General features: G+C 38.6%; 1 protein-coding gene across 7 annotated transcripts in view; it reads right to left on the reverse strand.

Annotated features, from left to right (window-relative positions):
• PPP3CA (protein phosphatase 3 catalytic subunit alpha) overlaps nucleotides 1-16,583 on the reverse strand; it is a 325,951-nt gene that overhangs the window by 120,367 nt on the left and 189,001 nt on the right. The window contains exon 1 of one of the 7 annotated variants that reach the window (XM_060654555.3): nucleotides 13,875-14,023. The exons of 5 other annotated variants lie outside the window; for them this stretch is intronic. The gene's annotated coding sequence lies outside the window, so the exon portion shown is untranslated. Of the gene's footprint in view, nucleotides 1-13,869; nucleotides 14,024-16,583 lie in introns of those variants that run through there. One more of the 7 variants, XM_060654554.3, reaches the window with a different exon arrangement.

The following is a 16,583-nucleotide window of genomic DNA, read 5'->3' on the forward strand; positions in this document are numbered from 1 at the left end:
GGTGACTTCACCTGCCACCTCTGCTGTGATTGCCTTTAGCAAGTGCTTAATAAATAATGTCTGAATGAGGCAGTCAATTATAATAGTCAATAACTAAATACTGGAAGAAGAGAGGAAGAAAGAGGAAACGAGGGAAGGAGGTAGGGCGGGAAAAAGAAAGGTAGGGAGGGAATGAGGGAGTAAAGAAGGAAAAGGAAAACCCGAGAAAATGAAAAGAAGGTGGAGAATGGCAAATATTTGTGTAAACACTTGTGGTTGGAAATAAGGATAGCGATGCTTGTAAAGACACCATTCTACAGTTTCATATCAGCTGCTCTTTTTTGCACTCTGCTCTGGATATCAGCAGAATACAATCAAAGCTTAAGATTTCAGGGGACTTCCATACAATGGTGGTGCAGGGAGATCCTGAACTCATCTCCTCCCATGCACACATCAAATCTCCAGCTACAGATGGATCATGTCCCTCTGAAATATATGTGAAAACCACATGAACTGTTCTCCATAACAAAGGACAATAAGACCACATTGAGACAGGTAGGAGAGGCAGAGACACGGTCAAGCCAAAACCCCCGCCCTTGGCACGGTGACACATAAGAGTGAGGAACGTCCCCAGGCCAGCAGTTCCCCTTGGAGGAGCAAGGGGTTGGTGCCCCACGTGGGGCACCTCGACTCCTGGGATCTGCATGAGAGAAAAGAGCCCCCAAAGTATCTGGCTTAGAAAACCCACTGGGCTGAAGTCCAAGGGACCCTAAGTGCTATCAGAAACTGAGATTCCCCATTTGGAGGACTCACATGTGGTCTCACTCACCCTGAGACCCAGTAGAAAAAAGCAGTTTGAAAAATGCCTAGAGGACATACGAAAGAGATACATTCGCTAATCTAAAAGCGTCTGCCGGAGGGACAGCAGACGGTTGAAACTCTTCCTGGAGCCTGAACTGCTGGTGGATGCCATTTGTGCACCCTCCGCCTTCCCTGGTAGCACAGGCAGGAGGGCTGAGATGCCGCACCCTGCCTCTGCCTTGCTGAGACAGGCAGGAGCAAGTGGTCAGAGCACCATCTCGCTGCCTTGCTAAAGCCTGAGAGTGTCCGCAGTTGCAGCACACCCCCGCTCCCTGACTGGGGCAGGTGAGTATGAATGGTTATGGCACTCCCCGATCCCAGTAACTAATGCTGGTGCACATGTGCGGACAAGGCACTCACTCGACGCATTCCTAAAGACTGTGGGCACACGCACTTAGGACACTTTCCCATCATCTTTCTGAAGCCAGTAAAAGCGTGTCTCTACCCTCTATGTGCTCCATTCTCTAATTAAAGCCAGCAATTCACACAGGGCATGGTCCTTCACCTGGCTCTCCTGGCCAAGGGGGCTGGAGATCCTGAGCACCATGTGGGAATGTAACAATCAGAAAGACGGTTCTTGGCAGGCCCCACCACCCCCAGGGCACTGTAGACAGCTGACTGGAACATAATCCCAGGCTTCCTGTGAAAAAGGCCTATTTCCTTAGCTTGGAGCTTCAACCTGAGGGACAGGCTTCAGGTTTCCCACCCAACTAGAGGCTAAGGAGGTATTCCCAGGGAATGTAAGCGGTGAGATACCATCCTTGCACATCCCTTTGGCTTCATTACCCCTCAACAAGATCTCCCCAAAAGGAGTTTGTACACTCAGCTGGAGCCCTATTTGTTGCAACTTTTGTCCAAGGGCCACCTCCAGATCTGGTTAGGAAACCTGAAAGGATTGCAAACGCAGCCCCACGGGACTGTATACATTTACATTCATTAAAAGATCTGCCTGAGGGTCTGGCTTCCCATCAACCTGAAACTAGGTGCTTAATGAGATTCCTGCACATGTTCCAGTGACAGGTCTCGGCACACCCTCAACAATGGTGACATAGCAAGAATAAATCAGACAATTTAGACAATCACAAAGGTTCAAGAGACCAACCAAAAGCTAGGGCAAGGTTAAATAAGAAGATTTGTCACCCAAACAAGGCCACTCCTTCACGGCTCAGAGAGGCAGCTCTTTCACCTAATACTTAGAAACAAACACAGAGAGTCAAAGCAACATGAGGAAACAGAGAAATATGTTCCAAATGAAAAAGAAGACAAAACTTCAGTAAAAAATCTTAATGAAATGGAGATTAATAATCTACCTGTTAAAAGTTAGAGTTCAACTAAGGGCCATAAAGGTGCTCACTGAACTCAGGAGAATGGATGAACCCAGAGAGAACTTCAACAAAGAGATAGAAAATAGAAGAAAGTACCAAACAGAAGTCACAAAGCTGAAAAATACAATAACTGAACTGAAAAATACACTAGAGGGGTTCAACAACAGACTGGATGAAGCAGGACAATGGATCAGTGATGTGGACTCACAGCAACAGAACTCACCCAAACAAAGCATCCAAAAGAAAAAAAAAATTGAAAAATGGAGATTGCTTAAGGGATCTATGGAGCAACATCAAGCAGAGTAACATTAGCATCATAGGAATCCCAGAAGGCAAAGAGAGGAAAATGGATAGAAAACTTATTTGAAGAAATAATGGCTGAAAACTTCCCTAACCTAGAGATGGAAAAAGACATCCAGGTCAAAGAAGCAGAGAGTTCTAAATAAGATAAATCCAAAGGGAGCTACACCAAGACACATTATAATTACAATGTCAAAAGTTAAAGATACAAAGAGAAGCTGAAAAGCAATAAGAAAGAAAACCAAAGTGTTAGGTTCAGGGAAAACTCATAAGACTACTGGCCAATTTCTCAGCAGAAACTTCTCGGGCAAGAAGAGAACGTCATGATATATTTAAAGTGCCAAAAAGCATCCTGTCAAGAATACTCTAGCCAGCAAGGTCATCATTCAGAATTGAAGGAGAAATCATTTTCCAGACAAGCAAAACCTAAAAAAGTTCATCGCTGGACTGACAAGAAATGCTCAAAAGACTTCTTTAAGCTGAAAAGAAGAGGTACTATTTAATAGCAAGGAAATATACAGAAGCAAATATATATATATACACACACACACATAAGTAAATATCTCCCTGGAAAAGGCAAATATACAGTAAAGATAGTGGATTAATCATTTACAATGTTACTGAAAGGATAAAAGACAAAAACAGTAAAATTAAAATGACAGTAATTAGTTATGGGATACATAAAACTAGGTGTAAAATATGACATCAAAAACATAAAACATGTGGCGGGATGTAGAGTTTTGGAATGCCTTCAAATTTAAGTTGCCATCTACTTAACATAGACTGGTATATACTTAGGATGATCTTTGTGAACCTCATGGTAACCACAAAACAAAAACTTAGAGTAAATACACAAAAGAAAATGAAAGGAACCTAAACATAGAACTAAAGAAAGATATATGCAGCCACCATAGGAACAACAAAATACATAAAGCAAATATTAACAGACCTAAAGGAAGAAACTGATAGCAATACAATAGTAATAGGGAGTTTAACATCCCACTTACATCAAAGATAGATTACAAAGACAGAAAATCAATAAGGTAATATCAGCTTTTAATGACACATTACACCAAATGGACATAACAAATGTATATAGAATATTCCATCCAAAATCAGAGAATACACATTCTTCTTAAGTGCACATGGAGCATTCTCAACAATGGATCACAATGTGATTAATACCCAAAACAATAAGTCTCAATAAATTCAAGATTGAAATAATATCAAACATCTTTTCTGACCACAATGGTACGAAACTAGAAATTATAAAAAGAAAACTAGAGAAATTACAAATACATAAAGATTAAAACAAAAAGTGTTACTAAACAACTACTGAGTCATAGATAAAATCAAAGAAGAAATAAAAATATATACCAAGAGACAAATGAAAATAAATACAACATAACAAAATCTATGGGATGGAGTAAACACAGTTCTAAGAGAGAAGTTCATACCAATCCCCGTGAAATAGAAGAAATAAAATAAAGAATTTCACTTTACAACTAGAGAAGAACAAACAAAGCCCAAAGTTAATAGAAGTAAATAGTAAAGGTCAGAGTGGAAATATGTGAAATAAAGACTAAAAAGGACAATAGAAAAGATCACCAAAACGAAGAGCTGGTTTTTTTTTTAATATTTTTTTAAACATTGACAAACCTTTACCTAGGCTCACCAAGAAATAGAACAAAAGCTCAAATAAATCAGAAACAAAAGAGAAGTTACAACTGATACCACAGAAATACAAAGGCTCATAAAAGATTACTATGTACAATTATGTATCAACAAATTGGACAACCTAGAAGAAATGGATACATCCCTAGACACTTATAATCTTCCAAGATTGAATCAAGAAAAAATAGAAAATCTAAATAAACCAATTACTAGTAAGGAGACTGAAAAAACTCCCAACAAACAGAAGTCCAGGACCAGGTGGCTTTACTGAAAAATTCTACCAAATATTCAAAGAAGATTTAGTATCAATACTTCTCAAACTCTTCCAAAAAATTGAAGACAAAAGAATACTTCCACATTTATTCTACAAAGCTAACATTGTCCTGATACCAAAAACATAAAGGGCACTGCAAAAAAAAAAAAAAAAAAAAAAAAAAAAAAAAAAAAAAAAAAAGAAAGAAAGAAAAAAAAAAGGAAAGGAAAGAAAGAAAGAAAAAAAGAGAAAAGGGGGCACCTGGGTGGCTCAGTCAGTTAAGTGTCCAACTTCAGCTTAGGTCATGGTTTTGCGGTTCACAGGTTTGAGCCCTGTGTCAGGCTCTGTGCTGACAGGTCGAAGCCTGGAGCCTACTTCAGATTCTGTGTCTCCCTCTCTCTCACCCTCCCCTGGATCACACTCTGTCTTTCTTTCTCTCAAAAATAAATAAACATTAAAAAAAATTTAAGAGAAATAGAAAGACAGACAAAGACAAAAGAGAAAAAAAAGAGAGAAAAAGAGAGAGAAAGAAAGAAAGAAAGAAAGAAAGAAAGAAAGGAAGGAAGGAAGCATTGATTAAAGGCAGGCCAATATCCCTTATGAACACAGATACAAAAATCTTTAAGAAAATATTAGCAAATTGAATTCAACATCTATGATTCAACAATCATACATCTAGATCAAGTGGGATTTATTCCAAGAATGTAAGGATGGTTCAACATCCACACATCAATCAATATGATACACCACATTAACAAAATTAAAGGTGAAAATCATATGATCATCTTAATAGATGCTTAAAAAGCACTTGGAAAAATTCAATATCACTTTATGTTAAAATTTTTCAATAAAATGGGTATAGAACGAATGTACCTCAACATAATAAAGGCTATATAAAACAAACCCACAGCTAATATCACACTCAATGGTGAAAAGCTCAAACATTTTCATCTAAAATTAGGAACAAAACATGACTGGCCACTCTGCCCACTTTTATTCAACATAGTATTGGAAGTGCTAGCCACTGCAACTAGGCAAGAAAAATAAATAAAAGACATTGAAATTGGACAGGAAGAAGTAAAACTGTCACTATCTGCAGATGACATGATATTATATGTAGAAAATACTAAATACTCCACTAAATAAAACTATTAGAATAAATAAATGAATTCAGTCAAGTTGCAGGATACAAAAATAATATACAAAGTTCTGTTACATTTCTATACACTAAAACCAAACTATAAGAAAGAGAAATAAAGATAACAATCCCGTTAATAATTGCATCATGGGGCATCTGGGTGGCTCATTCGGTAAGTGCCCAACTTTGGCTCAGGTCATGATCTTGTGGTTTGTGGGTCTGAGCTCCATGTCAGGCTCTGCACTGACAGCTCGGAGCCTGGAGCCTACTTCAGATTCTTTGTCCCCCTCTCTCCATGCCTCTTTCCCACTTGTCCTCTCTCTCTGTCTCTCTCCAAAGTAAATAAACATTAAAAAATTTTAAAAATAATAATAATTCCATCAAAAAGAATAAAATACCTAGGGATTATTTTAACCAATGAGGTGAAAGACCAGTACACTGAAAACTGTAAGACCCTGATGAAAGAAATTTAAAAAGGCACAAATAAATGAAAAGATATTCTGTTTCATGGATCAAAAGAATTAATATTGTTAAATGTCCATACTACCCAAAGGAATCTACAGATTCTATGCAATCCCTATGAAGATTCTGGTGACACTTTTTTTTACAGAACTGCAACAAAATTCTTAAATTTGAATAGCCAGCACAATCTTGAGAAAGAACAAAGCCAGAGGTATCACACTCCCTGATTTCAAACTATACTACAAAGCTGTAGTAATCAAAACACTATGGTACCAGCATAAAAACAGACATATAGATGAACAGAATAGAATAGAGAGCCCCCAAACAAACCCCTGCATATATAGTTAATTAATTTAGGAGGCAAGAATACACAATATTCAGTCTCTATAAATAACAGTCTCTATAATGGTATAATAGCTTATACCATATGCAAAAATTAACTCAAAATGGATTAAAAACCCGAATGTGAGACCAAAACCATAAAACTCCCAGGAGAAAATATAGGTAATAAGCTCCTTAACATTGATCTTACTGATATATTTTTGCATCTGACTCCAAAGGCAAGGGAAACAAAAGCAAAAATAAACAAATGGGACTATATCAAACTAAAAAGCTACTGCACAGTGAAGGAAACCATTAAAAAAACAAAAAAGGCAAACTACTGAAGGGGAGAAGATTTTGCAAATCATATAATCAATAAGGGGTTAATACTCAAAATATATAAAGAACTCATACCTATCAAAAACAAACAAACCAAAACAAATAATCCAATTAAAAACGGGCAGAGAATCTGAATAAATATATTTCCAAAGAAGACATTTAGTAACCAACAGGCACATGGAAAAGATGCTCAGCATCACTAATCATCAAAGAAATACAAATCAAAACCACAGTGAGGTATCACCTCATACATGTCAAAATGACTATTAATAAAATGAGACAAAAATAACAAGTGTTGGTGAGGATGTGGAGAAAAGAGAGCCCTCATGCACTGTTGGTAGGAATGTAAACTGGTACAGGCACTCTAGAAAATGGTATGGAGTAACAAAAAATTAAAAAAAAGAAAAGAACTACCTTATGATCCAGCAATTCAGTACTGGGTATCTACTGGGAAAAAATAAAAACACTAGTTCAAAAAGACACGGGCACCACTGTGTTCACTACAGCATTATTTACAATAGCTAAGATATGGAAATAATCTAAGTGTTCCTTCATAAATGAGCAAGGAAGATATATATATATATCTATATATATATAGATATATATAGATATATATATAGATAGATAGATATCTATATATACACACACACACACACACACACACTATATACCATACATATATATATTATATACATATAATACACACACACACACACACACACACACACACACACACACAATGGAATACTACTCAGCCATATAAAAGAATGAAATTTTGCCATTTGTAACAATATTGATGGACCTTAAGCATATTATGCTAAGTGACATAAGTCAGACAGAGAAAGACTGTAAGACTTCATTTATATGTAAAATCTGAAAAAACTGAACAAACAAAACAAGACTCAAACCCATAGATAAAGAGAAGAAACTGATGGTCGTCAGAGGGGACAGGGGACTAGGGTGGACAAAATAGGTGAAAGGGATCAAGAAGTGTAAACTTTCAGTTACAAAATAAATAAGTCATGGGCATGTAATATGCTGCATGGGAAATATAATTAATAATATGGTATCAGCTTTATATGGTGACAGATGGTAATTAATATTGTTAGACTTTGTTGTGATCATTTTGCAATGCATACAAATGTCAAATCACGATGCCGTACCCCTGAAACCAATATAATAGTGCGTGTCAATTATACCTCAATAAAATAAAAATAACTAAATACCAAAACCTGTTGCTCTCTAAATAAATTGCAATTTACTACAGAGTAAAAACTTTGTTCTTCAAATGTTTGATGCAATGGAGAAAGCAATTAGTTAAAGCATTTAACTTAAAGCATCAGCTAAAAGTTATTTCATATCTAGTAATATTTGCTAAGTATTTTTAATTGGTCTCACCCATTTTATTTAACTTGCACGGTATTCATAATGCATACTCCGTTTTGTGAATGAGAAAAACTAAGGCTCAATGTGGTTAAGAAATTTAAATCATGATAATAAGCTGGTTTAGCTTACTCTGGGGTTTAGCTTACTTAATCCTCACAATTCCTTAAGGAAGGTATTATTATCAACTCCACTATGCCGATGAGGAAACCCAGGCTCAGAGAGTTTAGGTAACTGGCCTAAATTCCTAAGGCTAGCAAGTCATGCAGCAGACTGAGATATGGAACAGTCCTGCTAGCCTGGCCCCAGGGCCCATGGATTGCTCATGAGGCGAGGGGAAACTGGAGCTAGAATACCTGCATCCTGACTCAGAAGTCAGAGCTCTTCACTCTGGCCACAGTGACCTAAGTACGTACTCAGTGGTTTCCTCCCTCTCCTCCTTGCCCACATCACACACTCACCTACCCCTCCCACCCAGGCTAAGAACACAGCCTGCCCCAGATTTCATCTGGATCTACATTAAATCTGAAGAGATCAAGGATTTTCTAGTAATCCAACCCTTCCACCAAAGAGACAGGTTTAGTTTATGATAGGTTTTTTTCCTAGAAGGTTTTTTCTTTTCTCTCTCTCTCTCTCTCTCTCTCTCAGTGAACAGGACTGGTCTTCCTTTGAATGTCAATAGAAAGACAGTTTTGTTTATTAATGGTCAATAATGGTTTTAATGACCAACTGTATTTTTATTAAGTAAAATGGATTCAAAAAAACAAAAACAAACAAACAACAACAACAACAAAAAACCTCACAATGCCCCTAGCCTTAAAACTGTTCCTACTGTCTGTGCTGTTTTGTCATCACTTTAAAAATTCACAGAACAAAATTTAATCTTCTTGTAGGACCGCATAATTCCAGAAATAAATCTTTCAAAAACATACGTTTATGGATGTAGGACTAATTCTAAAATAGGTATCAACCAGGACTGCCTTTTTCTGCATTACTCCAGATACCTGAAATATATGCATCAAAACCATCTATGCACAGAAATGGGGCCACTGCTAGGGGCAGTGTTATTCTTGGAGTTACAGAAATTGGAGCTATTCACAAAATATGCTGTCTGATTCTTAATGAAAATAGCCTAATAGAAATAAATATTCATGTATGAATCATCACAAAAATCATGATAGGATCAAGTGACAACGACCTTTGGAAATTAGTAAAAAAAAAAAAAAAAAAAAAAAAAAACATAAAAATAGGAAGCAGAATAGAAAGGTATAGCTGGGGCATGCCTGCTCCATCCCATACTCTATTTTGAACTGCTATGTGCCTTATAATTTAATAGTGTGGTAAGTATAAATCTACATAGTAATTGCAGTGATGAAGTGCCCAACAAAATTCTGAAGTCCCTGTATTTATTTCTCCATGGAGAACCCATTAGCAAAGACCATTAATAATAAATACTTCTAATCCTTACAAATAAGGTTTGGTTCATTTTAAACGAATAACTTATTCTTCCTGCCCCAAGTTTTTTGTTCTTCAAAGTCTCCCCCACCCCTGACACAGACATACACATTTATTGAGGTATAACTGTGAAACAAAAATTGTACTCATTTAAGAGGCAAATGTGAGGCTAACCCAAGTCTTTCGTCTTGAGAAGCAGGAGAATGGCCAACATGATTTCTCCAGTCTCTTCCCAGTTTAATATTCCCCATCCTGGTAAAAATAATATCCCCTGATTCCTGTATAAATGGGGAGTCCAACTATGCTATGTGCAAAAAGAAATCTCACTATAACTATGGTGAATTTTTTAGAAGCAGACTATGTCTTGCGAGATGATTATTGCCTTCCCTGTTTGTTTCTGAAAAGCTAGGTTCGGGTTGCTTAAAAAAGGCACATCAACCCTGTCCGGCTGCAAACACCTTGAGAACTACTCTCCTGTAGACAAAGATGGTGGCATACTTTTGATTTTCATAAATTCCTGCTTTTGTACTTCCAGAGTTTATCTGTTCTTTAAAAATATGCTTAAAAGCAGAAAAAGGAAGTTATTCTTTCTAGTATGCGTGCGAGTCAAAGTATCCACATGGGCAGTAAGCAACAGGTTTTAGGAATACAGAAAAAAAAAAAATGAGCTCAGGAAACTTAGATACACTACCATGAAGAGTAAATGTGAATCCTTGTTGAAGTTCAAAATAATGACTTGGATTTCAAGAGTTTCTTTTTCTCTCTTACAAAAGGAAACATAACCTTGTTATTGATTATTTGAACACGCCCCCCCCACCCCCACCCCACAATCACAATGAATTCAATCACCCAGGAGTCTTTTCACTGGATGCTAGAGTGTGGTGTAATACATTATACATCTTCTCAGGCTATAATTTTGGTATTTAATGAAACCAAACAGATTGCCTTAGAGTTGCTATGGGAACATTTATCAGATGGAAAGGGGCTGGCAGTAAGCGATCTGCTGCCAGATGGGAAAGAATTCATTAGCTCTAGGAGACTGGCACTCTCAAGAATCATTTAAATATAGACATTAAGGGAAAACGTTCAGTTGACGATTTGGTTACACAATCCTAAAATCTCTTAACACATAAAGGTGAGAGCTGTGCCTCTCCTGCAAGGCTCAGTAAAGGATTCTGAACAAATTCAACTACAGCTGCAAAATTTCTCAAGAATCGAGGGAAAAGGACAGATGGAGTTGGTTTGTAAGAGAAAATTCATTTGCTCCCGAGTGAACAGGGAAGCCAGTGTCTTCACTGGCACACCGTAATAGGGGTTGCTCTGAAGCAGGCGGGCTGGTATCTTTTTTTTCCCCCCAGGCAGAAATCTGTAAATGACTTGGCTATGCATGCATTCTGTAGGAAAATTCTACCTTTCCTATCCACACTCCTTAAAAAAAAAAAAAAAAAAAAGTGAAATATATCAATTAGCTAAACTGATATCAGTAATCTATTCCTTCGATGGTATGTAGAAAATAAATGGGACCCCCTCCTCCGCTCTTGAAAATTGAGTCTAGTCAATCAATCCACCCAAACATAGAGCATTCACAGGCACACAACTATACATACAGTCCACGATATCTTGTCCCTGGGGTTACAATTTCTCACCAGTAAATCTGACTCTTCCTCTCTCTTTGAAAACATTCACTTTTCACCTCCTTTTTGGCAAATGGGCACGCCTTTGACAGACTTTTTGTCAGTCAGCACTCGTTACCACCCCCCCCCCCCCATTCTCTCCCTGTTATTCAGGGGCTGGAAGTCTAAGCACCACACTTCTCATATTCCCCAGCTCTTCTGTTTCTCTGGAGATGGCTTAGATTCTGCCACTAAGATGTACTCGCGTAATGTGCAAAAGTGAAGGAAAGTGGAAGAACTCCTGGCCCGGCACCTGACATGACCACTGACTTTGCTAAATGGGCTTCGCTAAATGCTTTTCAGTGACTGACAATGCCACGTTCCACTACCAGTCACTAGCCGAGGGGCAGTGGAGCTGTTGTAGCTTCACCAGGCTTTTCCCTGGCGATTTATGGATGGCAGCCATCGTTTCCTGGACACGTGTTCACAGTCTGCAGTGCAATGAACAGCCGGGCAACAAAATCAAAGCCTCTGATATTCTACCCCCTCCCAACAATTCTGTAGGTACTTAGTTCATTACATTAAATTCTTTTTCAGTTTGAAATATCTAATAGTTGCACTTCCTGCCCTGAACCCTTCTCCCAAGAAAAATGAGTGATTTAGATCTATCCAACGGTAGGATATATTGTAGTTCAAAAGTTAGGGTTGCGGGGTTTTTGGAGAGACCTCACAAAAGCATGTCACGGACGCACGTGGGGTCTCTGAGCTTGTTTGGTGAAGGCTTTCAAGAGGACACACTATGCTCTCATCCTCTCTTATTCCTACCTTTTCTATAAGGATTAAATGACCTTCTGGGGGAGCTGTGTCTATTCTTCTGCTCTGTCTCCTTCTCTCCCCTTGCATTTGTGAAAGGCCTGGGCCCCGTGGTGGAAGCCCAGCACGAGCCACCAGGATACATGCCGCAGTGTTTTCCATTCTCCTCTCTTCCTTTTTCTGCTTTGTCTGCGGGTAAGTATACTATAACTTAAAGATTCTGGTTGAATTCAGGAGCGGAAACAGGGAAAGCAGATCTTGCATTGTTTTTAAGTCTACTTAGGGGATCAGCAAAGAATTCTCCATTGGGCTCAGCCTAGCACTTCAGGTGCCATATTAGGATTCAGCTAAAGACTTTGCTAGTAGCTACTTATCATAATAAATAGATTTCTCTCAGGGCTCCTGAGTGGCTCAGTCGGTTTAGCGTCCGACTCTTAATTTCAGCTCAGGTCATGATCCCACAGTTTGTGAGTTCGAGCCCCATGTCAGGCTCTGTGCTGAGAGCATGGAGCCTGCTAGGGATTCTCTTGCTCCCTCTCTCTCTGCTCCTTCCCTCCTCGTGCTCTCTTCTCTCTCAAAATAAATAAACTTTAATAAATAAATAAATAAATAAATAAATAGATTTCTCTCATGTTCTCAGGTAAAAGTTGATAGATGACTCACTTATGGTATTTGCCATTTGACATCTAGGTCATCATTCTCTCTGCCTAGAAATATCTACTGAAGCTCATGTTGACACAGCTGGGACAAAATAGTGATTAAAAAGTGGTTCTTTTTATACTTAATATGTTCTATAATTTAATTTAAATTCAGGGTTAAAGAATACTCCAGTTTCCATTTTACCAAAACAAACATTAAATAAGAGCAAAGTAACTTAGGATTTTTTTTTTTTTTCATGGTAACAAATGCCTAAGACATTATAGGAAGAATAAGTGATCAAGTCTACTATTCCCCAGCTTTGTTCTCTCCATGGAAGTCATGCTTGCCTCTTTGCTACTGCATGAACACTCGGCCACATTTATGCCCTTATAGCCATGGTCTAGCTGTTCGCTCTAGGAAGAGCCCTCCTTCCACAGATCTCCTGGGCCACCTCCTCAGCCACTGCAAGTCTGCTCAAATCCCAGCTTCTCAATGGAGCCTACTCTGACCACTCTACTTTAATGCCACCAACTCTCCCCCCTGGTGAGAGTCCACTCTGCTTTTTCTACTTCCGTGCTGCTTATCACTTTCTAATTTGCTCACCTATCCTTTATTGCATATTATTGTTTACATTTTGTCTTCTACTGATAAGACAGGAAGGGACCTGGAGTGGTTTAGCTATCCTATTCCTTATTCCACATTTCTCTTTGCAGAAGGGCAAAATCTTTCCATAAACACCTCAGATTTTGGACTCAACAGCATGAAATAATGCCATTCGTTAATATAGACTAAGTAATTATTCACTATACAAACAGTAAAATACTTGCAATGTCAGTTTGGTATCTACACAATCTTCCAAGCAGCTACCGAAACCCGAACCCAAAATCAACCCTTTAATGTGCTTCACGCAAGTCATTATCCTTTCATCCAGTCAGCTGTAATCCTCAACTTTTTAAAATCTAATACCAAACCCTTCACTCCTTTTGCTTTACCCCAAAATAAGAAGAAAAATCCTCGAACATCTGAAACTTCTTCCATCTTTGATGTCTGTTCTAGGCTATCAAAATATTATAAAACTTTTATGTGTACATCAACAAAGTGTATCTAATCTCGAGATCACCAGCCATAAACAAGCACATAGCAGTCCTTTATGAGCCAGCAGGCATTTCAAAATTAAAATAAAAAGAATTTACCAAGCAATATTACTGAGATACACTCAAACTGGCATTAGCTTTAGTGGTAGTGACAGACATAGACACATAAAAATTTCTACAAAACAACAACAAAATGATTTTAATACTAAATAAGACTCACCTCACCTGGTTAATTAAGAGAAAGGCAGATGGATGGTATAATGATGGAATGAGCCACGGTAGAAGACTGCAGACTTGCTAAATTAGTTAAGTAAAATTTCAAGACACAGGGGGTGCTGAGGATACAAGTGGGTAGAAGCTGGAACACATCCTCCATTTAGTAGATTTAAAAAAAAAAAACGAACTTCAATTTGCATGCACATTCTGACTCAGATGTATTTTAGGAGGAGGCATACTCAATGACCATTTGGACAACTCAACAAACTCCTAGCCGAAGAAGTTCTTCTCACCACAGGTAATCAAACACCAACATATTTTCTTCCAGATCAGTCGAGTTTCAGCAGTTAGATTTTCCTTTCACCTTAACCAATTGTCACCTCAGCTTCTCTGAACTAGGCCATCCAATGGTGTCTCATAACCCATTTTCATGCCAAAACAATATACAATTGCCCTGTTAGAGCAGTACAGTGCATTGTTCCCTGAACCCAACAAAGTAGATTTCCATCATGCAAATCAGTCTCAACACAGACATTCCATGTTTATTTATTTTAGCCAATTCCTTTTGCTTCCTAAGGCTATTTTCTCCTGAACACTCTTCCTCCTCCAGAGAAGAGCTAAAAAAGAAAAGAACATTTCCTGAATTCAGTTTCTCATTGCCTAAGTCATATTTGCAAGTGCCATGCTATGTGGCGAGCCATGTGTCACGCCCTGCCACTGTGAGTCCCCACTGGGCAGTTTATTTCTGTGGAGACTATCTTCTGTTATTTTGGATTTTCATATGGGCTGTTCCTTTTTATTAAGCCAATCATCTGGAAGTACCCAGCCCATCATTTAAAAGATGGATTGAAAAAAAAAAAAAGATGGATAAAAAAGATCTTCCCTCTAAGGATTCTTAAGCAACATTAATAATATGAACACATTTATTGACTGCTATTTACATTTTGTATTTCCTTAGGCTACATTAAGATATTTAAGCCAAGGCACTATGTCTTATTTGCCTTGTACTGTTGACGCTAATAAGACCTAGATTATTAGAGAACAATAAGGCAATTTTAAAAACTGAAATAATAACGCATGGCCAGGCTCTCACTTTTTCCTGCCTCTCCTTTTTAATTATAATCGCAATTGAACATTTTAACCTGAATTCAGGAGAAAATGAGGTGAGAAATGAATTGCCTTAAGTCAAATTCCAAAATTCTATGCTTTCAACTAAATCGTTATTTGAGGTCTCATTAATTGAAGGAAGGGGGATAATTACTAAAGTGCATTTCTGTAGGAAAAAATCACTTGTTAGGCTCTATGAGTGGCTGTTATTATGATGCCCGAGGAGCTACAGCCTTTACTGGACAATAGAAATAATGATTCTTGTCATTACTGTAGTGGCTCTTGGTTAAGGTAACTTAAGAACCAGCTGCTTCTGGATGTACATGAAGCAGCACGTTTTTGGGGGATAAATCTCAGCCACATGGTTACAAGACAAACAGTTTTGTTCAGCTAGACAGCTGTAGTATAAAGCATCTAAAAAGGGCTTAGCAAATATGTAAATCATTATTAGCTGAGTGAACAAGTATTTACCAAGTGCCAAATATATTCCAGATACTGTTCTGGAAACTGAGAGTAAAGCGATGGAAAAAATAAATATGACTGCTTTCTATGAGCCTACATTCTAGCGAGAAAGACATAATAGATTTAAAAAACTGAGTCACAAAGTGCTCCATTGGATGATAAGTGCAGTAGAAGAAAATAGGAGTGCAGGACAGCAAGTACCTGAGAAGCAGTGAGGGTGGGGGAAGAGGACCACTCCTTTCTATAATGTGGTGAGGGAGGTCCTTGCCGAGAAGGTGACTTTTGAGCAACAACACGGAGGTGAGGACTGTGCAGATACATGGGTGACCAGCTCTCCAGCAAGTACAGAGCATGTGTGAGGAACAGAAAGGAGGCCAGTGCGGCTGAGGTTAATGAAGGAGGGTGAAGGCAGCAGGAGAGTAATTAAAGAGAAATATGAGCAGAAGCGGGGGACAACTCAGAGTCTTAAAGATGAAGGCAAGCGCTTGTCCTCTTCTGCAGTGGGGAGGGAAGCCACTTGAGGGACTGAGATGAGTATAATCCTACCTGTGATTTACCAGGGTCACACTGCCTGCTAGGTTGACAATGTGTGGCAAGAGAGAAGCTGGGGAACACTTACATACAGGCTACTACAATAGTCCAGGCAAGGAAGCCGAGGCAGAGGGGATAAGATGTGTGCAGATTCTGAGCACGCTTTAAAGCCGCAGCCATAAGGATTATCAGAGAGAATCCACACAGGATGTGAAAGAAAGAAAGATGTCAAGAGAACAGTGGCTGCGTACTGTGAGGAAGGACAGTAAAAAGAGCAGATTTAAGAGGGAAGGTCAGCGGTATGGTTCTGGACAGGTTTAGATTTGAGATGCTTCTTACAGGCAAATGGAGGTAAGCAAGCGCTGAGAAACGGGAGACTGAACTTTCCCAGAGGAAAGGACTGGGCTGGAGACGCAGACATTTATGAAGCATGAGACTGAGGATAGTTTTGAAAGCAAGAGAATGGATGAGATGTTCAAAGAGAGTGCATGTGGATAGAGGAGAGGGGCAGTCCAAGGACTAAACCCTGGGACACTCTAAGAGAAGGAAGGGCCACTAAGGAGACAAAGACAGTGTCAACTTGCCAAGAAGTCCAGTAAGAAAAGGACTGACATTTGG

This window comes from Panthera onca, chromosome B1 (assembly GCF_046562875.1).
Source record: "Panthera onca isolate mPanOnc1 chromosome B1, mPanOnc1 haplotype 2, whole genome shotgun sequence".
Classification (NCBI taxonomy): domain Eukaryota; kingdom Metazoa; phylum Chordata; class Mammalia; order Carnivora; family Felidae; genus Panthera; species Panthera onca.